Consider the following 26,375-nt stretch of genomic DNA (forward strand, 5'->3'; position numbering starts at 1 on the left):
CTGACCACAGCACCTCACACAGCTGCAACGAATCTGCCACCCTGGGTGATTGAATGGCTTGTTTCAGCTGCTGTCCTGGCCACTGGGCCCACTGTCTCTCCCCAGGGTGTGACCCACACCTTACCATTCTTTTTTTTTTTTTTTTTTTTTGAGACAGACTCTCACTCTGTCGCCCAGGCTGGAGTGCAGTGGCGCGATCTTGGCTCACTGCAAGCTCCGCCTCCCGGGTTCACGCCATTCTCCTGCCTCAGCCTCCTGAGTAGCTGGGACTACAGGTGCCCGCCACCACGCCCGGCTAATTTTTTTTTTTTTTTTTTTTTTTTGTATTTTTAGTGGAGACTGGGTTTCACTGTGTTAGTCAGGATGGTCTCGATCTCCTGACCTCATGATCCACCCACCTTGGTCTCCCAAAGTGCTGGGATTACAGGCGTGAGCCACCGCCCCCAGCCACACCTTACCATTCTTAATCAGCTTAAGAAAACATTTGACCATGAAAGTGAGTACAGAATACATATGTCCATTACTGAAGCAAAGACTGCTCACCACCCCACCATTGTTAGAGATAATTTAGTCTCCACTGCCCTGTTTCAGAGAAAAGAATCCACCCCTTGTGGGAGCAGCTGCTACTGTGAAAGAAGCTCTCTGAGCTCTCAGAGCCGCAGTTTCACCTGCTAAATGCCTGGCCCATTGTAAGTGAATGTGAGGCTGTGAGTGCGAGATAGCAGGCGGGCCCCAGACACCTGGCAGGGCACCAAGCACGCAGGCCCTTGGCACTGGTGTGTGTGAGGCAGGTATATGATTGGGAGCCACTCAGGAGACCCCCAGGAGGACACCATGCTCAGGAGGACACCATGCTCAGGAGGACTCTGCTCAGGAGGGCTCAGTGCTCAGAAGGGCTCTGTGCTCAGGGGGACCCCATGCTCAGGAGGACTCTGTGCTCAGGGGGACTCTCTGCTCAGGAGGGCTCGGTGCTCAGGAGGGCTCTGTGCTCAGGAGGGACCCCATGCTCAGGAGGACTCGGTGCTTGGCAGGACAGTCTCTGCATCAGGAGGGCTCTGCAGTTATGCTCAGGAGGACTCTAACAATGCTCATGAAGGACTCTGTGCTCAGGAGGGCTCTGTGCTCAGGAGGGCTCGGTGCTCAGGAGGACTCTGTGCTCAGGAGGACCCCGTGCTCAGGAGGGCTCTGTGCTCAGGAGGGCTCGGTGCTCAGGAGGACCCCTCCTGTGCTCTAGGAGGTATTCCCGTGCTCAAGGGAGCACGACAGTAAACTGCACGTGAAAACCACTGTGACAGATCGAGAGGGCAGGGAAGGGTGACGGAGGGAAGGGCACAGACAGAGACAGACTTTGGAAAAAAGGAAAGAAGGTTTTTCATGTTTCATGAATAAGCAGAGTCTCATTTTCATTTTCCAGTGCACCCTGCAAATTACATAGCCAGCCCAGCTCTCAAGTGTTATACAAATATGACATATCCTGCCAGAGTTTGCTCTTTAATGAAACTAGAGAAGTCAGCAGGAAATGAAAGTCATGTACAGTAGCCTCCACCATCCTCAGTTTCACTGTCCGTAATTTCAATTACCCACAGTCAATTGCATTTTAAAATTATAAACTGGAAGAGTTCAGAAATAAACAATTCATATGTTTTAAATTGGATACCCTGTGAGAAGCACAATGAAATCTTGCACCGTCCTGCTCTGTCCTGCACAGGATGTGAATTGTCCCTTTGTTCAGCATATTCATGCTGTCTGCACTAGCCACTGTTAGTCACTTAGTAGCCCTTTCGGTAGTCAGATAAAAGAGACATGGTATATATAGTGTTCTGTACAACCTGGGTTTCACCCCCTACCTCTGGGTTCCCAGGCTTTTGACCTTGGAGCAAGAGTTCTACCATTGGCTTCCCTGGTTTGGAGCTTTTGGACTTATACTGAGCCACACGACCAGCACCCTAGGGTCTCTAGCTTGCAGATGGCCTGTGTGGGACTTCTCAAGCCCCGCAACCATGTGAACCAATTCCCCTAATAAATCCCCTCTTATCTATCTATCTATCTATATATCTATCAATCAATCATCTGTCTATCCATCTATCTATCTGTCTGTCTGCAGCTTCAGGCACCAACTGGGTGTCTTGGAACATATTCCCCACAGATAAGAGGGGATGACTGTACTACACTTAGTTTTTGGGACCTCTGAACCTACCTCCTGGTGTCACCCTTCTATGTACTCTGCCATGTGGGCACAGCAAGTGCTCTCCAACTGTATCACAGATCCTAGCCAATGCAATAAGGCAAGAAAAAGAAATAAAAGACATACAGGTTGAAGAGGAAAAAGCAAATCTGTGTAGATTCATAAACAATATGATTATAAATGTATATGCAGAAAATCCCAAAGAAGCTACAAAAAAGCACTAGAATTAGTAAGTGAATACAGCAAGGCCAAAGGGTATACAATCAATTACCAGATCAATTGCTTTCCTATACATTAGCAAGAAACAACAGGAAAATTAAAATTTAAAATACCACTTACAGTAGCAACAAAAAACGCAATACTTAGGAATGAATTTAACAGAAGGTTTTGTGATGGTTCCTTTTAGGTGTCAACTTGACTGGATTAAGAAATACCTAGAAACTTGATAAAGTGTATTTTGTGGTGTGTCTGTGAGGTGTTTCCAGAAGAGATTAGTGTGAGTCTGAGTGGACTAGTGGGGGAGATTCTCCCTCAGGGTGGACAGCATCATCCAGTTATTGGGGGCCTGGAGAGAACAGAGGCAGAGAAAAGGTGAATGTGTGGAGCTCCCTGCTGGAGCTGGGGTGCACTGGTCCTCTCCTGCCCTTGGACAACAATGTCAGCCTCCCCAGCCTTTGGCTCCAGGGCTTTCATCCCCTGCCTCTGGGTTCCCAGGCCTTTGACCTTGAACTGAGACTTCTACCACCAGCTTGCCTGGCTCTGGGGCTTTTGGACTTGGACCGAGCCACACTCCCAGCACCCTAGGGTCTCTAGCTTGCAGACGGCCTGCAGTGGGACTCCTCAGACCCCACAATCATATGAATCAATTCCCCTGATAAATCCCCTCTCAACTATCTATCTACCTGTCTGCCTCTCTCTCTCTCTCTCTCTCTCTCCCCCTCTCTCCATCTACCTGTGGGGAAAAGAAAGAGATCAGCCTGTTACTGTGTCTATATAGAAAGAAGTAGACATAAGAGACTCCATTTTGTTCTGTATTTGAGATGCTGTTAATCTGTCACCCTACCCCCAACCTTGTCCTTGCAAGAGACATGTGCTGTGGTAACTCAAGGTTTAATGGATTTTGGGCGTGCAGGGTGTGTCTTTGTTCCTAGAAAAGCTAGGTATTGTCCAAGGTTTATCCCCATGTGATAGGATGAAACAATGTTGCTAAAAGGTTTATCTCAAGGCACAGGATTTTCCTTTAAACTTATTCATGTCACAGAGATCCTTGTTCTTATGTCTTACTGCTGATTTCCTCCCTAAGAACGATCCTATTGTCCTGCCACTCCCTTATCTTTAAGATGGTAAAGATAATTATCTATAAATACTAAGGGAACTCAGAGGCCGGTGCCGGAGTGGGTCCTCTGTAAGCTGAGCGCCGGTCCCCTGGGCCCCCGCTTTTCTTTCTCTATACTTTGTCTCTGTGTCTTATTTCTTTTCTCAAGTCTCTCGTTCCACCTAACGAGAAACACCCACAGGTGTGGAGGGGCAGGCCACCCCTTCACTACCCATCTATCCACCCATACTATTGGTTCCGTTTTTCTGGAGAAACCTAACACAGATGTGCAGGACCTTTACCCTGAAAACTGCAAAACACAGCTGGTAGAAATTAAAGACAATGTAAACACATTGTGAGTGTTATGGTCTAAATATTTCTGTCCCCCTAAAACTCATATGTTGAAATTCTGACCCCCAAGGTGATGGTTTTTTGAGATGAGGCCTTTTGGGAGGTGGTTTGGTCATAAGGGTGGAGTCATCGTGATGGGATTAGTTTTCTTATAAAAGACACTGTAGGCTGGGCGCGGTGGCTCACACCTGTCATCCCCAGCACTTTGGGAGGCCGAGGTAGGCAGATCATGAGGTCAGGAGTTTGAGACCAACCTGGCCAACATAGTGAAACCCTGTCTCTACTAAAAATACAAAAAATTAGCTGAGTGTGTTGGTGGGCACCTATAATCCCAGCTACTTGGGAGGCTGAGGCAAGAGAATGGCTTGAACCTTGGAGGCAGAGGTTGCAGTGAGCCGAGGTTGCAGTGAGCCAAAGTTGCACCACTGCACTCCAGCCTGGGTAACAGAGCGAGACTCTGTCTTGGGGCGGGGGGGGGGGGGGGGGAAGACACTGCAGAGAGCTATCTAGTAACTTCTGTTACGTGAGGCCATAGCAAGAAGGCACTGTCAATTGTGGAGCCTGAGGAGTCCCACTACAAGTCATCCGCAAGCTGGAGAGCCAGGGATGCTGGCAGTGTTGCTCAGTCCAAGTCCAAAAGCCCCAGAACCAGGGAAGCTGATGGTAAAACCATCAGTCCAAACCAAAGGCCTGAGAACACCAGGCAAAGGGTATAAGTTCTGGAGCCAGAGGCTGGGGAGCCTGGGCCTTCACCAGACACCTTGATCTTGAACTTCTCAACCTCCAGAACTGCCAGAAATAGATTTCTGTTGTTTGTAAGCTATCCAGTCAAAGATGCTTTGTTATAGCTGCCGCAATGTACTGAGACAGAGAGATATACCATGATCATGGATTGGAAGATTCAGTATTATAAAGCTGTCCATCCTTCCTGAAAGATCAATATTATTCTAGTAAAAATTCCAGCAGGCTTTGTTGTAGAAATTGACCAGCTGATCCTAAAAGTTTAATGGAAAGGCAAAGAACTTGGAACAGGGCAAACAATCCTGCACAGAGTCTGCAAGAATGACACCAGCTTCTTTTTCTTAAGCTATAGGATTCAAGACAACGTGATGTCTGTGGCAAGCAAAACAAATAGATCAATGGAACAGAATAAAGGGTCTAGAAATAGACCCACTAAGCCCTGGTGCAGTGGCTCACACCTGTAATCCCAACACCTTGGGAGGCCAAGATGGGAGGATCACTTAAACCCAGGAGTTTGACACCAACCTGGGCAATATAAGGAGACCTTGTCTCTACAAAAAATAAAAATGAAAAAATTAGCGGGGTGTGGTGGTGTCAAGCTACTGCAGAGACTGGGGTGGGAGGATTGGTTGAGTGGGCAGGTGGACGCTCCAGTGAGCCATGGTTGTGCCACTGCACTCCAGCCTGGGCAACGGAGTGAAACTCTGTTGCAAAATACCGAAAGAATTAGTGGTTGTAATGGAGGCTAATATGCTGGTGGGAGTGAGCTCAGGTAGGCGTATTCCTTCCATAGTCACCCCAGTGTCCACCGCACACATCCTTAAGGCAGTAGAAGGGGTGGAAGTGCCCCTCCCCTTCCTCCTACCCTCCTACCCGTCTTCTTCCTCTCCCTCCCCCTCCTCCTCTTCTATTTTACAGATACATGAGGGGTGGGGCCACGGAGAGGTTTCTCTGCAGTCCTTAGCTGCAGAGTGGTGGGCACATCTGATGCCCTTATTCAGATCTACCCACTGGGATATGTGTGAAGTGCTGAAGCTTTAACAAATAAAATGCAGGATGGCTTGAGAAAGGATCTGTGTGCGGTGCACACAGCCAGCTCCTGCTCAGGGGATCGGGAAGGGGCTTCACTGAGCACCCATGCAGACTGAATGCACTTATTTAATGAGCAACAAAGATATTACCGAACAGTCAAGGAAAAATATGTGTTTTTCCACTTTGGGAAATAGTCAAAGCTTTCATATTCCACCAAAAATAGAAGTGGAATTCTAGAAAGCAAAAATAGGTGGGCTTATATTGTATGCCATGCAACCAAACCCGCACAGACTATGACTGCTCTCATCTCTCTGGAATGTGTGCTGTGTTCCCAGGAGGTCCGGGAAGGAGCTAGGACAAGAGGGAGCCTGGGACCTGTTCCTGGGCCTGAACTCCTGCTGCCACCAGGGCCCCTCCTGGTTCTCGTGGGGCCATCTGGGGTTGCACCCCTCCAGATGTGCCCTCCCTCCCCTCCATCCCCTGAGGAATTGATGACAGATGGGAGACCCTTCCCCCTGAAAAGAGACTGGCCGAAGAACTGATGAGTAGCTCCATCACAAGTCCCCATGGTGGCCAGCATAGGACGGCAGAGAGACTTTTCCCCTTGAAGACCCCAGGCTGCTGGCAAACACTGAGCACCGCACCCCACAGTGGATGGTGCTGGGGAAGGGCGAGTCTCTGAACCTCAGTGCAGGCGGGAACAGTGCCTCACATTTCTGTGGCTGACAGGATATTTAATGTTTAGTTTATACTTTCTTTTTACACAGTTTGCCTGAGGGACATTTTGTTGACTCTTGACTTTACAGATAGCCTCTCCGATGAGGAGACTGAAGCCCAAGGAAGGGACCCATGTCCAGTAAGTGACCTGGTCTCACATCAACCAGAGCTGTCTCCATGCACTCAATAGAAAACGAGGCCTGGAGCCTCTCATCTGCTAGGCAGGGCCAGGCCACAGCAGCCCCCCACAGCTAGGATGCAGTTGGGGAGGGGGACCAGGCCACAGTAGTCAGCAATGCCCCCGTACCCAGGCCACAGACTCCCCACCACCTAGGCCACAGCAGCCCCTCACCACCTCCAGCCAAGTCACAAAAGTCCCCCCTGCCACATGCCTTAGGCCACAGCATGGCCAGGTGGAGCCCTGAGACCTGGGCTTCTTCACCATTTTCCTTATTTCTTCCACTCCTTGTCCTTGAAGCAAGGTGGGTGGGCAAGCAGAGAGGGGGATTTGCTAGAAGGATCCTGGGGTATCTCCTGGGCTTTTTCTAAGTTGGGCTTTTTCCAGAAATGCAAGTTTGGTATAACATTTAAACTTTAATCAACTTAATTCACCGTATTAATATAATGAAGCAGAAAAATCATACTATCATCTCAATAAATGCAGAAGAAAGAATGTGATACAACTCAGCATGCATTCAGGAAAAGAAACTCTTAGCAAAGAAGAGATAGAAGGGAGCTTCCTTGATCTCGTTGCGGGGATCTATATTTAAAAATCCTACCACAGATCTCACACTTACTGGTGAAATATTGAAAGTGTCCCCCCTGAGGTCAGGAAAAAAATAAGGATGCTCACCACTAACACTTCTTTTCAGCAGCAACCAATGAGGTAAGCCAAGAAGAAAGCAATAAAGGATAAAATGACTGGAAAGGAAAAAATGAAAAAGTGATTATTCACAAACAAAATGATACGTATGTAAGAAACCCAAGGGCCAGGCGCGGTGGCTCAAGCCTGTAATCCCAGCACTTTGGGAGGCCGAGGCGGGCGGATCACGAGGTCAGGAGATCGAGACCATCCTGGCTAACATGGTGAAACCCCGTCTCTACTAAAAATACAAAAAACTAGCCGGGCGTGGTGGCGGGCGCCTGTAGTCCCAGCTACTCGGAGGCTGAGGCAGGAGAATGGCCTGAACCTGGGAGGCGGAGCTTGCAGTGAGCCGAGATCGCGCCACTGCACTCCAGTCTGGGTGACACAGCGCGAGACTCCGTCTCAAAAAAAAAAAAAAAAAAAAAAAAAAAAAAAAAAAAAAAGAAACCCAATAGAATCTACAGATAACTATTGAAATTATTAAGTGAATCTCGAAAGACTGCTGGTATGAGATCAATACACAAAGATCAATTGCATTCTAAATAAACCAGAAACCAGTGGTTACAAAATAAAAATAGGGATCATTTTAAATTGATCATCCAACGCACCAAATGTCTGGGAATAAATCTAATGGACTAAGTGTGTAATATCTACACAGAAGACTAGAAGATAATGAGAACAATTGGAGAATATTTAAATCAATGTACGGCTAAACATGAATTGGAGCACTCAATATTGTAAGAATATCCATTCTCACCAAATTATCTATAGCTTCAATGCAAGTCTAATAAAAATTCTAGCAGAATATTTTGAGGAAATTGATAAGCTAATTGAAAGATTTAAATGGAAACGCAAAATACCAAGTATAACCAAGAAAATTTTGAAAAACAAAAAAACTGCAAGGTGATTCTATGGTGTCAAAAGAAGACTCTTAAGAAAGTTTCAGTAATTAGGACAGGAAATAGCAGTTCAAGGCCAGTCCTCAGCACCTAACAAAATAGTTCAGAAAAAACAACAACCCATGCCTATATGGATGCTTAATTCACAACAAAGCTACTGCAGCAGAGCAGCAGGGAGAAGGGAAATCATGTCAGTAAACAGTGCTAGGTCAACTGGACATCAAACACAGACAACACTGATGGACTGACTCTGAATCCCTACCTCACACTGTACAGAAAAACAATTCCTGGTGAATTGTCCTTTAAATTTGAAAATTGAAACAATAAACCTTCCAAAAGATAACAGAAGCATTCCTTCATGACCATGGAGTAGCTGAGTTTTCTAAACTGGACACAAAAAAAACCCTAACCATAGAAAAAAGGTAGATAAATTGGATCACATTGAAATTAAGAACTCCTGTATAACAAAAGACTCCACTGTGATTATGGAAATGCAAGACACAGGGTGAGAGAAGGTATTTGCAACACATATATCTGCCAAGAGTTTGGGTCTGGAATATATAAATAACTTCTACAAATAAATAATAAAGAAAACTTGTGGCTTCTTCACCAGAAAGGATGTGCATGTGGAAAATAAGAACATGTAAAGATGCTCAACCTCACTGGTCATTAGTGAACTACAGATTAAAGCCACGATGAGAAACCACCACCACCCTCCAGGGTGGCCAAAGTGTCAACATCAACTGTTGATGTGGACAAGAAGCAGCTGGAAAGCTCCTCGCTTGCTGGTAGGAGTATAAAGTGGCTCAACACTTTGGTAAATCAGTGTGCCCTCTAGAGTGGGACCTATGTGTTTCCTGCGACCTGGTACACAACCCAACAGAAACATATACACACGTGCACTGAGAGAGGAGTATGAGAAGGTTCACAGAGGCACAGGTTGATGGAGCTCATGAACACAGCATCAAGTGAAAGAATCAAGACACGAAAGAATACATGCCGTGTGATGTCGCTTATGTGAAGCAAAAACAGGCGTAACCAATCTGCGGAGGTGGGAGTCAGGGTAGAGGTTATCTTTAAGGCCCAGAGGCAGCCTTGGCTGCGGAGGGGCATGCCGGACACTCCGGGTCGGTCACGTTCCGCTGCTTGCCCTGGTGGAGGTTTCACAGCTGTGTCCACTTTGGGCTAACGTGTTGAGATGTACACTTAGACATGGATACTTTTTGGTGTATGCATTATACTTAAAAAAGGTTTGAAAATATGCAATGCTGGCCATTTTTCACACCACTGCTCACAGCTGCTGTATCCCTTAGCGACTTGTATAGGTAACAGTCAGCCCGAGTCCCTGAGATTCCAGTTTAAAACTATCAACTGCAAGATCTTGAATATATGGTAGTTGAAAGTTCCCTAGAGAGAAGGCTTTAAATAACCACATGAGCCATCTAATTTGTCACTAACCCAACTGCACTTAGGCTCAGCCTGCAGCCTCCATCCCCACCAGAACAGCTCCTGGAGATTCAGCAGAGAGCACGGCCTGCCCACGCCCTCCCTCCTCCGCCTCCTGCCTGGCTTCAGTTGCTAATTACCTTTTAGCTTCTCAGGAAAGACTGCTAACATAATAATTAAGACATAACTCAGCAAAATAGAAAAAAAAAATCTCCTTTTCCTAGCTCTAGTTCATTATTTTAGAGTAGTATGTCACCAGGAACCATACTGTTTTTGCATCTGATTTATTTTAAAAATCTAGTATCATTCAAAAGAAGTTGGTGAAGCTGCTAATTTTGTTTGATTTATATATTTATACTCATCCCACGAAGAATTTGAGGTGTTTGGTGTGTCTCTATATTTGCCTGCTCTTTTAATAATTTTTAAAAATGAATTTCTCCTTAAGGATCATGTACTTCTTTTTGATTTATTTTTAGTTCACACTTTTGTTACTGTTGTAAACAGAATCATCTTCCAAATTACATGTTGTTTGCTGCTGATACATAGAAATCATTTTGGGGGTGTGTGCATGGGTGTCAATTTTATACTCAGTAATCTTGCTGAATTTTAATTAGATCTAAGACTTCGGCTGTAGATTTAAAATTATCTGCGTACATAACCATATTTATGTCTCCCTTTCCACTCTTTATCCAAGATCAAGTGAAATGATCGAGACACAAAAGAATACAAGCTGTGTGAGGTATTAGCTCACTGAAGCCTCCAACTCCTGGCCTCAAGCAGTCTCCCTGCCTCGGCCTCCAAAGAAACACGCTTCCGCCTTTTCTCTCCTGCCTCGATGGGCCTTCCTGCCTCCCATGCCCCCTTCTCTTTCTATGCTCACCTCTAATGCCAGGCTGAGGCTCTTCAGGTCTGGTGCCAGGTTCCCTTCTTTCCTTTCTCCACCCTCTCTTTAAGGGATCAGTGACGTCTTCCATTTTCAAGGGTTTCAAGTGTCCATCTCCAGCACGGCTCTCCTCTCCGGACATCAGTCTTTCGTACGCAGCTGTCTTCCTAACACAGCCACTCAGACATCCTGTAGGCATTGCAAACTTAACGCACCCAAAAGGAATGCCTGGTTTCTTCTCCCCATCCCCCGTGTCATCCTAGAGCACCATCACCCACTGATATGTGCAAGCCAGGATCCTGGGTAAGCCCTGATGCTTCCCCTCCCCAGACCCCTCTAGTGACTCCATCACTAAGTCCTGTTGAGTTTGATTCCAAAAGCCTCTTAACTCTTTCCAATTCCACTGTCAACATCTGATGGAAGTCTTCTGCACGGAAGCTGCAGGCATGCCTGAGCTCTAGGCAGACACCACCGAGTACGTCAGAGCCCCCATCCCTTCACCCGTGGTGCTGATTTGGGTTGTTTCTCCCACCTCCAGACAGTCTATGCACTTTGATGGCAGCTGCTCTAACTCCCAGTTCCAGAGCTAGGCCCTATTTGGCTAAACCAGGGATTGCCTTTCTCTGTAAAGGGCCAGATGGCAAAGATCTATGGCTCTGCCAGCCACAGAAGCCCACTGCATCTATTCTTCATAACCGCCCACCCACCCCAACACTTTACATGTTTAATATTCATTCTTAACTGCTGACTGCACACCATTGGGCCCAGGCTCAGCCTGTCCACCTCTGATTTAACCATGCAGCACATTCCCTTTGCCTGGTCTCTACAGAGTGCAAAGTGGCCCAATCAGGAGGACTCTTCTGACCAATGGTGGCAGAAACCTCCTCTCTTCTCCAACTTCACGTGCCATGGAAGTGCTTTTTCCTCTGCCACGGGCACTCCTGCCGCCATTGCCTTCTCATCCCCAAGGCTCAGCGCAGCTTCCTGCAGCTTGCTCCGACACACCTGAGCGGTGCGGCTGCAGCGCCCTGGACTCCTGCAACTGTTCACATGCCTCTCCATTAGGAGCTTGCATTTGTACGTCACCACTGGAGCCTTTCCACCCATTGTCTCTCTCTTCTGGATGTAGAACAGGCTCAGACAGGCCAAACAACTTGGCCGCTGCTGCATGGCACAGCTAGGTCCGCACTGACTGTCACACCTCTCTTCCTGCCCTGGATGGTGTCCCAATTAATACACTGCGCTGCTCCCTGATGCCATCTCCCCACTAGAACACGAATGCCCAGTTATCACACTGCGCTGCTCCCTGATGCCATCTCCCCACTAGAACACGAATGCCCAGTTATCACACTGCGCTGCTCCATGATGCCATCTCCCCACTAGAACATGAATGCCCTGAAGCAAAGACATCTTCCTGGCCACATGTTGACCCATGCACAGGACACTGCCTATGGCACTGAAAGGCCATCAGATTGTCCTCTCTCGCCTGCCCCTGTGTGTCTAACCGTTTTCTCTCTTTAGGCTGGCAAGTGATGGAGACCATCCTAACTGTGCTGGATTTAAACCTTTCAGGCCTAGGCACAAAGAGAGACTCACAATTGTCTCAATGCCAGCTCTAAGTGCCCAGGGCCATCCTGGGAGTCAGAATCCGCTTGAGGTCCTGGAGTCAGGGGGTGGGGTGGGGGGCTGTGTGCCTGTCACAGAGCACAGACAGACTGCTCCTGCTGCATCACTGTGGGAGCTGGGAGTTGTCCCAGAGACGGTGGCACATTGTGAGCTGGTCGGGCCTCACACACGGTTTCCACCACCATGGCAGCTGTTGACCGAATGGGTTGGCACCATCTGGTTTTGCTACTCCAGTCTCATGTCTTTTTATTTTATTTTTAAAATATAGGGCAAAATTAGTATGTCTCAAATCATGGTATCACCAAATATTGGTCACCTCTTATTAGCAGTTTTATGCTCCTCCTGATGTTTGAGAAACAAGGAAATCAATAATCCACTTTAGGTTACAATAGAAAAAGTACCTGTGAGTGTCCTTTCTCAAATAGATTGGGCAGAATTAAATAAAACAAAGCAAGATTGTTTAAAGCTTCATTTTCAGTTGTACACAAGGACTATAGTCAAATGGGCTTCAAAAGCACAAAGGCTGTGGTCAGTCATCAGCCCTAGGACACCAGGACCAAGACCAGGCCAGTCTCAGCACAGCAGGTTGGCAGCACACTCTGTAATTGGGGAGACAGAAATCCACACGGATTGCCCTGTGTGGCTGGACAGGGAAAGGGAGGCTGTCCTGGCCACCGAGGCCCAGGGAGGCCAGCACACCCGTGCGCAGGTCACGTGACCCACCCCTCTGGTCCCACCCTTCTAGCCACAGTCTGCCAGTCCCTGGGCATGACAGGAAGGGGGTTCACAGATCAGTGGCATTTACATGTGTAAGCTTTGAACACTCTCTTCAACTGAAAGCCCAGTGTGTGAAGAGGCTGGGCAGCTGGGCCACTCTGAGGCTGGCGCCTTCTCCTCCTTTTGGAAAGCCCAGTGTGTGAACAGGCTGGGCAGCTGGGCCACTCGGCACCTTCCCCTCCTTTCTGGCAGTTCCCAGAAGGCTTGAGACCACAGTTTGAAATCCACTTAATCTGTCGAGTCGGCCTGGGTCTATATCCTAAGATCATGGAAATCATTTTGTGCCACTGTGTCCTGTAGGCTTTGGCAGGGCCGGTGTAATTTTTAATTCTTCTCGTGGGGGGCAGTCACAAGGTCATGCCATTTAACTGCACTGAAGGGAGAATGTGGTGAAATGGATTTTTTGGTGCTGTGTAGACCACATTTCATAGCGGCTGATGTTTCACATGCCTATGCAAAGCCTAACTCATGGGGCAGACAGAGGAAGCCCAGCGGGATTCCTACACTCAAGCCCTCCAGCATCAGGTTTATTTTCCAGGACACCAAAGTGATCGTTTATTCCATAATTCCCACAAAGGAGACGGTAAACAACAGAACAGAGGTGGGGCAGGCACGGAAGGCCGGGAAGTAGATGGTTGCCAGCACTTCTGTGGAGACCCAGGGTCCGCCTCCAGGAACCTTGGTGTTCGACCTCCACAGTGAACAGGGGATGGATGGCTGAGATGTCCTCGAAATTTCTTCGGGCCTCCTCAGGCGACCACAGGATTCCTTCTCAAAGAGCCGGATCTCAACAGGCACCCAAATGGGCATCCTGGTGCTTCATGCTCCACAACAGCTGGGAATGCCGTGTCCTGGCCCCAGGCGACTGGAAACTGCTTTCACCCCTGATATCAGCACCAAGGGGAATGTTCTGAGTGCCATTCTTCCAAGTCAGGGAGAGTGTCACGATAGAAACTGTCTCTGTGGAAAGGATGGCATCTGAGGCCATGGAATAGGAAGGGAGAATCAGAGGCTGCCAGCTGGTCCTGCAGAGCTGCCTGAGAGGCCCGTGGGAGCAGCAGAGGGTCCCGGCCTTGGCCGCCATCTGCTCTCCTATGCTCTGGAGGGAGAAAAAGAACAAGCTGAAACTTGCATAAGCAGCCTCCATTCTGGTGAGTTCCCTTGTGTTCCCTACACCAACCTGCATCTCAGCGAAGGCCTGTGGAAGACTGTTGCAGTGACCGTCCTGATGAACCATGCTTCCCGTGCCTGTCCCCTGCACAGTCGCTCACATCCACTCAGGCCCTGGCCATCTCACCTGCTTCTCCTGGGGAGATGGAGGGAAGCACCATGGAGATTTGCTTTCTCTTGCTGCCGATGGAGCCCAGCCACCATGGGAGGGAGGCCTGACCAGCCTGCAGTGGGTGGGTGACACGTGGCCCGGATCTGCTGGGGGGCCCCTGCCCATAAGTGGGTCCAGCAGACACCCCATGGAGCCGAGGCAAGCTGTCCCAGTTGAACTGGCTCAAGCTGCAGGCCCACAGGGTCATGAGCAGTGAAGAGAGGTTTCCGCCCTCTGAGGTTTGGGGTGGCCTGTTACACAGAAATACACACAACATCCTCATCCACGTATCTCTTTACTAAGAATGTGTCTGGAGAAGGCGTCCCAGGAGTCTTGATTTTTATTTAGTGGTCCATGGTTGCCCCTTTGGGTGCTTCGCCTTCAGATGGGATGAAGGGCTCACTTGTTAGCTGGTTGGCCCCAAAGACAGGCTTGTTTTCCATCAGGCAGTGATGGAAGCCGGCAGCCTGTCACAGACTGCGGGTCTCCCCCTGACCTGTCCTGGACTGCAGGCTGGCGGCTGACACCTGTGGAGTGCTTACCACATACCAGGCTCCCATACTTCATCTGTGTTCATCTTTTAAGTTTTGTTGTTTTTCAGAGCCAGGGTCTCAGTGTTGCCCAGGCCGGAATGCAGTGGCCATTTACAGGTGCGGGCCTCGCACACCACAGCTCCAGCTCTGAGACACAAGTGACCCCTCCACCCCTACGACCCAGCTTCCAGAGTGGCTGAGATCACAGTTTGTGCCACTTCATCCCTGGCTTGTGATGGTCTCTTACTCCCCACTTTACAAGAGAGGAAACAGGCCGAGGGCAGAGTGGGCCGCCTGAGGTCTGGAAGCCAGGGCTAGCACAACCTCAACTTGACCCTGGAGCCTGCCGCTTCCCCCACCCAGGTGCAGGACCCACCCGCTTGTCCACACCCGGCTCTGCCCACCACCCCCGGCTGCTCCTCTGCCCCCGGCTGCTCCTCTGGGCTCAGGTCGCCGCAGTCAGGAGTTTCCCAACAAACTTTATCTTCGTGTAGAGAACTGCAGCCTGGAGCTGGTTATTCTGGTCTGTGAAAACGTTGCATCTCTACATATGCTTATCATCATCTGTGTAAACATTTCTTGGTATAACTGTGGAACAGTCAGTAAATATAGATAAATCGAGGAGTAAGTCTATTGCATATGCTGTAAAAAAAAAAAAAAAAAAAGCTTTAAAATGCTTTTACTATCAACCTAAAATAACAAAAAAATCAAACAAAACCACCATCACCTAAACATTGGTAATTGGGAGCAGCTGCTAGTGTCAGTGCGGACTAAATGGGACACGGAGGGAACCGCGTCCGGGGTCCTGGGCCGCGACCCGGTTCTCCCCGAGTCTACAGTGAGGATGACGGGCGGGGAGAGGGAGCCAGCGGGACAGCCGCTACCCCCGCCGGCCCCCAGCCCTGACCCAATGCGGGGCGGGCCCCGCGCGTCCCAGACAACTCTGGGAGCGGGGGAAGCAGGGGCGGCTCGGCGGGGGCCTGGCGGGGCGGCGCCCGCTGCAGGGAGGAGCGCGTGGGCCCGGGAGCCGGGAGCCTGGGCAACACCGCGAGACGCCACCTCCGCAAAACGCAAACGCCAATCGCCGGGCGCGGGCCGCCTGCGGTCCCAGCTACCAGGGAGGCTGAGGCGGCAGGATCGCGTGAGCTCGGGAGGCCGAGGCTGCAGTGAGCCAAGATCGGGCCACCGCGCTCCAGCCTGGGCGACACTGAGACCCCGTCCCCAAAACGCAGCAGCCGCGCACCCAGAGGAGGACACGAAGGCGGGCAGGGTCTCCTCAGCGGTGCTCGGGCGGGCGGCGCCGCGACGCCAGGCCGGTCCCGCCCCCCGCCCCACGCTCCGGTGCCGCCCAGCTGCGGTCTCTCAGCTCCGGCCGCGCTCCAGCCTCACCGGCCCAGCGCCCGTCCGCCGCAGGTGGTCGTGAGGGGAAACGCCACGGCCCCGGCTGCCTACCACAGACAACCGGCGCCCAGCTGGCCCCGCCCCTCGAGGCGCAGCCCCGGCGGGCGGCGGCGGCAGGGCGGAGCCGCTGGCGGCCGGGCTGGGAGGGCTGAGGCGCTGAGGCGGCCGTGGCGGCGGCGGCAGCGGCTGCCAAGCGGCCAGGTCGGCTGCCGGGGCTCCGGGCCGCGCGAGGTTGGCTGGCCACGCCGCGCCGCTGCGCACAGCGGACGAGGCAGAACGCCGCCCGGCGCTGGACTGCGGCCGGAGCCTGGGGCGCGCGTGCGGAGGACCAGGCGCGGCGCGGCTGCGGCTGAGGTGAGGGCGGCGCGGGGCCGCGGCGGCTCGGGCGGGCGCGGGCTCCGGACCCCGCGGCGGCGGCGTTTATGTAAGCGCCGGGCAGGGGCTGGCGGCGGGGACGGGGCTGCGGGCCGTCCCGGGAGTGGAGGGCGCCTGTGGGGAGGCGAGGCTGCCCCGGCACCGCCTCGCATCCACCCTCCCGGGGCGCCCGTCTGCTCCGGCGCTCGGCCCCCGGAGGAGGCTGCGCCCCGGGCGGCCCCGCGTCCCCTCCCGAGGGCGCGGGAGTCCGCGTGGGATGCGCCGCGCCGCGGGGAGGGCAGGTGCGTCCGGACGAGGCTGCGCCCTGGGACCGAGGCTGCGTTTGGGAGGGGACGGTGTGCCCCGGAGATCGGAGGCTGCCCCTGGGACGGGAGGCTGCCCCGGGTACAAGGCTGCGCCCGGGGACGGGAGGCGATGTCCCTGGGGAGACGTTGCGCCCGGCATGGGACGCTGCGCGGGGGGGACGCCAGGCTGCCCCCGGGATGAGGCTGGGCCCGGGCAGGGGAGGCTGCCTTGTGAGGAGGGGACGCTGTGCCCCGGGCGTGGAGACTGCGCTGGGGACGAGGCTGCGCCCTGGACGGTCCTGCGTCTCCTCCCGAGGGCGCAGTGTCCGCGCGGGATGCTCTGAGCCGCGGGCGGCCCGGGGCGGGGAAGTTCCTGCGGGCGCCGGGCGTCTGCAGCGATCGGGAGCAATCTGGGGCAGTTGGGGGCCCGAGGTGACTTTTGACGTGTTCACATGAGGAGAAGGAAAATTACTGCGTGGTGGATGGGTGCGAGGGAAGGTGTCATATTGGACTGTGGACGCTGAAACGTGTTGGAGTCCCAGTTTACGCGCTGGAGAACCTAACCTAAAATGTGTTCCTGTCCAGATTTCTATGTCGGAGATCTGCACCGTGGTGTTTAGTTCGCAGTTAATATTTTTGGGTAGCAGGTTTGGGCTGTTACTTCTGATATAGGCATTTTATTTCCTTCTTACACTAACCATTATTGCATTCCATTCTCGAAGTATAACGAAAAGTGGCATGATATCAAACTTGTTTCTTTACGTTTAGTTCCGTGATTAAGATGATAGAACCGTAGTTTTTTTATTGAGAATACAAATATGTATTTAATCCTCTTTGTTTCCTCTTAAATTTAGCCGTATGTTTTATTGTTTCGAAAGGTGACACCCAGAGCTGCATTTTCCAAAACACTAGGCTGTCTTAAGAGCAGTTGTTCCTAGGAGATAGAAAAACTAATTGTTTTTTGATGACCATCTTTTCCTTGGGATTGAGACTGCTGTATCCTTTTTGCCTGCTGAGGGTTTCCCAGAGGGGAAAGAGAGAAGGAAGAAAGGGTAAAAGGTTGGCTGATACAGTTCGTTCTTGGATAAGAGAATTAACTGTCTCTCATTGCGCGGTTGCTCCAGAGGGCAGGGTCCACTATGCATGGACAGCCACAACAGGGGCTTGATAAATATTTGATGAGACAGGCTGAGCTGGGTGCCTATATCTTGCCTGTGGTGGAGAGGATGAACTCACACAAGCTTTGAAAGGAATGCATTGTCTGTGAGTGATGCCCTGTTAGATGTCTGAGGGTTCCTAAGACTGGGTATATCCCACTACATCTACATCAAATTTGAAGCTATAGTTGGAAGGGAAAAAAGGAGGCCCTCCTGCAGGGGCAGGGGCAGGGGCTTAAAGAGAATCGATCCAGCTCTGAGAAATTGATGACACATGTGTCTCTGGTGTGATGTGTTCATGCAGGGAAGCCAAGGGGGAAGGATTAGCTATGAAGTGATAACATCGTCCACAAAAAACATCGTGGCTCAGAGGCTAATTTCACTTCCTTGTGAATTTATGTGTTGTAAAGTATTTGAATTATTTTAGATTTTTGGAATAAGAATTTTTTTAACTTCTATTTGTCCAGTGAATGCATAAAACAAACTTAATTCATTTGACAAATACTTGTCTGTGGCTTGTTACGTGCTAGGCCCTCCCTGTTTTAGGCCCTAGGAGATGCAGTACTTAACAAGATAGGTAGAGATAAAAAATGCTTCTGGCATAAAGCAGTCGATTTGTATTGATAGGTTTAAAAAGATCAGCATGCACGCAATACCTACAGAAAGGTAAAACCTCATTCCACTCCATCCCTGGGCACTTGGTTCAAAGGCTGCACCCAGTTGTGTATTGTCCCAGCAAGAGTCAAAGTATGTACACAGTTGTATATGTTTTAACATATGACAAACATTGCTACAGTGGATATTCTTACACATGGGTACAAGCAAAGCCTACTAATTATTTATTATCAAAATTTATTAGCTGTACGTTTTACTTAAGAACTGGGTTTTATTCCCTTGAATGCTGTGATTAGCTCTGTGATTAAGTAGTATAATTTAAATAGATAGGAGGTAGTTAACTTTGGAGAGTAATAGATGAAGTTACACATTTACCAGCCTATAAAAAAGTTAAGCAACGTTATCAAGCTTAGTTTGAAACCAAAAAGCTCAGAGAGGTCTAATTTTATTAGAAAACTCAATGGTTTTCTGTGTCAATTTTCTAAAATAGGAATTTCCAAATCTGTAATTTGGTGTGCTGGAAATGGTAGTGTTAAAAAAAACCCCTATATTATATTGTATATTCATAATATGCGAGGTAGGAAAAGCAAATAGGAAAATTAAAAATTGTCCAGTGAAGTCATTAAGATTTCTTCCTTATTCCTTGAGTGACTTTTCTTTCCAAGGCAACAACTTTTTGTCTCGGGTGTGGACAGGGACAGCACGGTAGCCCACAGAGGTTTTCGTGGCAGGGTCTTACTGCACCTTCCGTTTGCAGAGTTTTGCTTCATCCATAGCTTGACAACTGTTGGGCTAGGACCATTAATATCAAATTATCACTTTTTTTTTTTTTGTAGTTTGATTAGTACTGCTTGCTGCACTTCTCCACCTGTATATCTATAAGATATCCTAGGCATATACAAAGAAAAATGACTTTGGTTTTAGGTTTAACGTCTTTGTGATGGAACAGGAAGGGGAGTGAAAGTAACTCTGAGATACCTTTTATTTTTATTGGAAGTACAGTGAAATGGAAGCTCTACTTGCTTCTAGTTTGGTGATTTTGGAACCTGGTTCTATTTCATTTGCTTATTGATCCAACAGGCATTCACCCATGCATCCTGGCCCAGGTACTGTTCTAGGTATTGGAGATTCAGGATGAGCCTGATGAGGAGAGTTCCTGCCCTCGAGCAGTTCATTTTCTTGGGAAGGAGAAGAGCAGTAGACAAGCATCTGGTATCCTGACAGCTTCGAAGGGCAAATGAGGCAGGGTAGGTGAGAGAAGGTCAAATAGGTGATGAGGATGGAGCGAGCTGGGCTGAGGTCGCGGCAGCAGCAGCCTCTCAGGCACAGGGACCTCTTAGGTGAAAGCCTTGGTTCCTGAGCCTCCTTGTAGTATGCTGGTCACCTCAGGGAGGCCATTGCTGCCAGAGAGCTGGGCGAGTGGCAGGAAATGAGACTTGAGTGGAGGAGAGCTGCATCTTGGAGCACACAGGCTGTGGTAAGGAATTTAGATTTTAAGTGTGATGGGAAGCCTTAAGAGACCCTTTCTTCCTTCCTTGGGAATGACATGATCTGATTTATCTTTAAAAAGTACCACTCTGGCTATTGGGCTTATGATATGCCAGGCTGTTTTAAGAGTTTTACATATATTAATTCACTTATTCTTATGACAGTCCAAAAAGTAGGCATTATTATCATTATTCCCATGTTACAGGGGGGAATACCTAGGCACAGAGTGGTTAAGTGATTTACCCAAGGTCACACAGGAAGTACCAATGGCAAGATGTACCCTTACCTCCTTACTGCAGCTTGCTTTTTTCACCTCCACTACTGCAGACTGGAGGAGGAATATCAGCAAGGAGATCATTTAGACTTTTGTGAAAGCTGGGTGACTGTACCGGCACCTCAGACCAGGGCGGAAGTGGTGAGATCAGATTCAGCCTACTGAATTTCAGCATTTGTAAGATGCCATCATTTTTAAGTTGCATTACCATTTTTTATGCTGCTAACAAAGGGAAAATGTAGCCAGCTAGATTGTGACACAATGCTTTCTTGTTACCCAGCATTCATTTATACTCATTGAAAGAGCTTAGACTAAGCATTGACTTTTAAAATCATATCATTCATGCACTTTCACAAAAAAGGAAAATACAAGTGAAATAAAGTAATTCTGAAATTTATTCACATCTAGAATCTGATTCTTCCAACTCAGCTTTTGACTTGGCGTTGGTGCCAGGTATGAGATAGGGAAGTCTGGGAAGAGCCAGTGTTAGGATTTGAACATGTGGAGCTTGTGACTCTGGAAGGCAGCCCAGCTCAGCAGCTCCACTCAAGGGCCAGATCTGGAGGACAAGGGTTGGGTCATTGTGCAACTATTTCCTAGATGATCTTGAGCAAGCAGTCTAATCTTTCTGTGCTTCAGTTTTCTCATCTATAAATTAGGAAGAATAAAAGCAACTTGTCAGAGTTGTTGAGTTGCTAATGTAAAGTGCCTGAAATAGTACCTGACTGACAGTATTTAACGGGGCTTACTTTGCTTATTATTTTTATGATTAGTCATCTGAGTAGAGAAAGGTGAATATGGATGGAAATTCAAGGTCAGGTTCAAGAAGAGGTTGGGGCTAAGTATGTAAATTTGGGAGTCATTTGCATATTGCTGATCTTTGAGGCATACAGTATGGATACAGAAGAGCAGGAGATGAGGAATGACCTGGGAGCTTTTGGCAAGGTGTTCACATTGGGAGGGAGGGTCTAGCAATACCATTGAAAAGGGCTCTGTTTGAAGAAAGGAGAAACTAGTGAGAGTCTAGTGGCCTGGAAACCAAGACACCAAGGGGTTCTTCTTATTCTTCGTTGGCTGGAGAGTTTCCTGTTGGCTTTGATAAGAGGTGGTTGTGAGTGACCTTGATAGGTTTGGAGTGGTGGGGAGAGGAAACAGAGAGAGTAGAAGTGGGAACATCAGTGTAGACGACTATCTGTTGAAAGGGAAGAGTCATGGGATGGTGGCTGGAGGGGACATGGGCACAGGAAGTTTTTATTTGTATTTTTAAATGAGAGGAATGATAGCATGTTTATGAGCTAATAGGAATGATCCAGTAGAGGGAAACATTTATAATATGCCAGGAAAGAGGATAATGTTGGAGCCAAGTCCTTGAGAAGGTGAGAGGGAGGCAGGAAGAGCAGGGATGCTCAGCTCCAGAAGGGAGGCAGGACTTCAGGAGGGAGGCGGGACTTCTGCATGTGGGAGCCTGGACTAAGAAATATGCCTCAAGACATGCTGCCCTTTTGAAAGGAGGATAGAAAATAAATCATGGTGGTGTCCTCAGTCCTGAAAAGTTGGGAATCTCACCCTAGGACTCAGGATCCAGATTCTTACCAGCTTATGCTGAACATGCCATGGGGCATACTTACAGAAAGATACATGTGGAAATGGAGTTTTTTATTTATTTAAAAAATTCACTTTTCTCTAAAAGTATTGTTACCTGGAGGTTGTCACCTTTATTCGCCAAACTCAGTTCTCAGAGGACTAGAAGACTTGGTGCCTGATTTGTTCTTGATTTGCCTAGCTGGGAATTCAGTTTTGCATTTAAGATGACTCCCTCACCAATCCTACCCCCAGAGGAAAGCAGGTATTGTTGCTTTGGGCCTGTTGCATGTATATGTTTATGTTCCACTGGATCAGCAGCATTCAGTGAAATAAAGTTGCCTGTTAACTTGGTAAAATATCTTAACTGCATGAGTTTTGATTTGTTTTTGTGATTATTTGATTTTTTCAGGTTTGGAGTTTCAGAACACCCATCTTCTTAGTAGTTCAGCCAATGCGATGAAAGGCAAATAAGCCTTTTCCAGCTTCCTTGCATTCTCTCCATCATCTGTGCAGTGGAGAGTAGTTCCCATTGCTGTGGAAACATTTTCCCTTCGCTCTTTTCTCTCAGGGGCAGGCTTTCCTGAGTGCCTGCTCTGTGTGAGTCATCATGGGAGGATGCGGTGGAGAAGGACAGAGAGGTCTGTGCCTCTTTGAGCTGACGTTCTGGTGGGGAAACTAAACAGATCACAGAGGCAGACACCATGTCTCACAACTACACACAGACCTGGCTTATCATGGTTCCAGTAATAATTTTTGACTTGACTGTGGTACCCATACAGTCATTCTGTTTCTCACTTTCCGCATAGCATTCAATAGATTGCCTGCGATATTAAGTACTTTATTATAAAACAGGCTTTGTATTAGATGATTTTGTCCAACTGTAGGCTAATGTGAGTGTTCTGAGCACCTTTTAGGTAGGCTAGGCTAAGCTTTGATGTTTGGTAGGGTAGGTGTATTGAATGCTTTTTCAGGTTAGGATGTTTTCAACTTGTAATGGGTTCATGGGATTGGAACTCCACCATCAGTCAAGCAGCCCCTGTGCTATCTTTATCATCATGACTGAAGAGATGCGGCTGAGATAGATGGCATCAGAGGGTGGCTCCTGGTGGAGGCATGATGTTCTGGGAAGGCCTCTCTGAGTGCGATGTGGTATGCTGAGGCCCAAAGGGAGAGAATGAGCTCATGTCAGGAGTGGGGACAGCAGCCTTCTGGGTAGAAGGATAGCCTGCCAGAGGGCCTGCTTATTAGAAGGGCCAGGATAGAACCAGAATCATTGTCCAGTCAGGGGCTGGGAGGTGAGGCTGGAGAGACACGTGGGCCAGGTGCTGCAGACTCAGAGTGCTTTCAGCCAGGGGGTGAAGAAGTGCAAGAGAAAGAATGGAGGCCTGGGTTGGCGCTTTTGCCACGATTTCGTGGGGCAGAGGTGGCAGAGCTGGAGAAAAGAGACCAGTTGTGAATTCTTGGTTGTGGGCAATAGATCGGGTCTTGGAGACAAGGGAAGTGGAGGGACCAAGAAGTGCTCTTGGAACTCTTTGGATGGTAATGATGTGATGCCGCCGTGTTCCAGAGGATCTCAGGTGAGGAGTCTTCAACTATAGACCTCATTTTGTATTGGGTTCTGTTTGATTCTGCAAAGCAGTTGTCACCTCATATGTGACTTGCAGAATATTTGTATAGATACTCCTCAACTTACGATGAGGTTCATAACTTGAATATATTGTAAGTTGAAAATACATTTAATACACCTAATGTTCAAAATTAAATGTACACTTTCTAGTAAATGTGTATCACTTTCACACCATCATAAAGTAAAAAAAATGTAAGTCAGACTGTTGTAAGCCAGGGTCTGTCCGTACCTTCCCACAGCCTACAAAATTTGTAATACATTGTTTGTAAAACACAGACACACGCATTTAAACTTTTATTAGGTAGAACTGGCTCTTCTTCAGGGTCCTTGTAATTAAGTTATTCCCCACGACAGTCTTGTAGGAGGTCTCATTACCCCTATTTATCAGATCAGGAAACTGATGCTAAGAGGCTCAGTGACGTCCTAGGAAAGCTGGATAATATTTAACATTTATTAAGCTCTTACTATGTGTCAGACATGGTAAAGTGGGTTTAATCTAGTTTAATCCTCATGATGATCTTAGGATGTTGCTATTAAGGGTCACTGTCATCATCCCTTTTTACTGATAACACTGGCCTGGCTTACCTTAGTAGCCTCTTAACAGATCTCTTCTTCCACTCCTGGTCTCCTTCAGTCTGTTCTTGACCAGCAGTCAGATCTGAGTCTCTACATGGAAGACATCACGTCATTCTCCTGCTCAGAGTCCCCCTGCAGCCTTCTTTCCTGCTGTCCCTTCCTGCCACTCAGAGCCATGGCTCCAGCTGTCTTGGGGCCTATAGCTAGCCCTCACTTCAGTGTTCACACACCGCTGTGTGCTGTGTGCCCTGTTCACCATTCTGTTTATTTCTGCCATCTGTACCCACCACTCCCTTCCTCCCCACACAGCCTGCCTGGCCAGAATGGAAGCCTCAGGAAGGCAGGGCTATTGCTCTGAATCTATCCTGAGGGCTCAGAGCAATGCCTGGCAGACAGACACTTGTAAGCCTTTGCTGAAGGAGAGAATAACTTTAACTTACTTTTTCTGTAGGTAGTAAGTAGTAGAATCAGCATTAAGTTTATCTGCTTCTGAAAACATATGCTTTTGCTGCCTCCCTACACTGCCCCCCATCCTATTGTACTTGGTGAATCAGTCGTATATTTATGCCCCATATGTCTGTGTTATCTCCAGATTTCCACGCTTTTCTATGTAGAATATAAACATTTACAAAACATTCAAAATTATTATAAAACCATAAAATGTGACATAGTAAATTATCTGTTGAAAACAGGGAGGCCATATCCTGAAAAAGTAGCTCTGTCCTGCCAGCATCGTTTTAACCCCTTTTGGACAAGATACAGTTGAAATCCATTCTCTGAAGTAATAGTTATAACTACATCTTGACAGAAACAAGAATATTTCGAATAATTCTGGGAGGATTCAGGAAAAAGCAGCCAAATAAAATGAAAAAATACGTTTGATTTGGCCGGGCGCGGTGGCTCACGCCTGTAATCCCAGCACTTTGGGAGGCCAAGGCGGGCGGATCACAAGGTCAGGAGATCGAGACCATCCTGGCTAACACGGTGAAACCCCGTCTCTACTAAAAATACAAAAAATTAGCCGGGCGCGGTTGCGGGTGCCTGTAGTCCCAGCAACTCGGGAGGCTGACACAGGAGAATGGCAGGATCCCGGGAGGCAGAGCTTGCAGTGAACTGAGATCGCGCCACTGCCCTCCAGCCAGGAGGACAGAGCGAGACTCCCGTCTCAAAAAAAAAAAAATATGTTTGATTCAACTGTGGAGGCTTAAAGGAATTACACCCATGTCGGCTTATATCGGTAGTGCTTTTTTTGAGACGGAGTTTTGCTCTGTAGCCCGGGCTGGAGTGCAGTGGCCAGATCTCAGCTCACTGCAAGCTCCGCCTCCCGGGTTCCCGCCATTCTCCTGCCTCAGCCTCCGGAGTAGCTGGGACTACAGGCGCCCACCACCTCGCCCGGCTAGTTTTTTGTATTTTTAGTAGAGACGGGGTTTCACCGTGTTAGCCAGGATGGTCTCGATCTCCTGACCTCGTGATCCACCCGTCTCGGCCTCCCAAAGTGCTACACATCTTTTTTGTTTTTTTGTGACAGCGTCTTGCTTTGTTGCTCAGGCTAGAGTACAGTGGTACAATCATAGCTTACTGTAGCCACAACCTCCCAGGTTCAAGCGATCCTCCTGCCTCAGTCTCAGCCTCCCAGGTAGCTGAGTCTACAGGTGGATGCCACCACACCCAGCTAATTTTCGTATTTTTTGTAGAGACAGGGTTTTACCGTGTTGCCTAGGCTGGTCTCGAGCTCCTGGACTCAAGGGATCCAATTTCCTTGGCCTCCCAAACTGCTGGGATTACAGGCGGAGCCATTGTACCTGGCCAAGAAAGCATCTCTTATAAGCTGTTTTTGGTCAAGGAGCAAATAGGAAAGTGTCCCAGAATTTGGGAGATCAGGAATGTAATCCCAGCCCTGCTTCTGAACAGGATGGTGCATTCTCTTCATGGCTGTGCTGTGGGCTCCTTGGATGTGGAATGAGGGCAGTTGAATTGCTTGTTGTCGATGTTCTCTCCATTTCTAGAAGACTGTTGTAAGTCAGAGTCAAATAATCATTCATTCAGTTATCCAACCAATATTCATCGTAGAACCTATGTGTAGTCCTGTCTAATGTAGGTGGTGCTACACCACTTCCTGCCATGGCTGCCGAGGCTCACGTGAGGCTGGCACTTGGCACAGAGTCATGTCCCTTTTCTTGACTCAGTAACTGTGGAAAAAGGTGAGGTATAGGAAGGGAGGGCACAGGCCTTAGGGGTTAATTAGGCTTAGGCGGCAGGATCTAGAGGGTTGGAATGATGGATTCGGAGTCCAATAGAAAACA

General features: G+C 48.7%; 1 protein-coding gene and 1 long non-coding RNA gene across 7 annotated transcripts in view; one reads left to right on the top strand and one right to left on the bottom strand.

Moving 5' to 3' along the window:
• Positions 1–1,222: 1,222 nt before the first annotated feature.
• On the bottom strand, positions 1,223–16,151 carry LOC103882541. Of its 4 annotated transcripts, XR_004183398.1 has the most exons (4): positions 16,081–16,151; positions 12,031–15,333; positions 10,432–10,623; positions 1,229–1,346 (listed from the first exon to the last, which is right to left on the bottom strand). It is a non-coding gene; the product is annotated as an uncharacterized LOC103882541 (long non-coding RNA). The 4 variants fall into 4 exon arrangements; XR_004183397.1 differs by having other exon boundaries at positions 1,223–1,346; positions 10,432–15,333; XR_004183400.1 differs by lacking the exon at positions 16,081–16,151 and adding an exon at positions 15,935–16,065 and having other exon boundaries at positions 1,223–1,346; positions 10,432–15,333.
• A 96-nt stretch (positions 16,152–16,247) lies between these two features.
• ADARB1 (adenosine deaminase RNA specific B1) overlaps positions 16,248–26,375 on the top strand; it is a 135,034-nt gene continuing 124,906 nt past the window's right edge. For 2 of the 3 annotated variants that reach the window (XM_009202109.3, XM_009202115.3), the window contains exon 1: positions 16,248–16,446. The gene's annotated coding sequence lies outside the window, so the exon portion shown is untranslated. The remainder of the gene's footprint in view (positions 16,447–26,375) is intronic. The other variant, XM_009202112.3, reaches the window with a different exon arrangement.

Source organism: Papio anubis, chromosome 4 (genome assembly GCF_008728515.1).
Source record: "Papio anubis isolate 15944 chromosome 4, Panubis1.0, whole genome shotgun sequence".
Classification (NCBI taxonomy): Eukaryota; Metazoa; Chordata; class Mammalia; order Primates; family Cercopithecidae; genus Papio; species Papio anubis.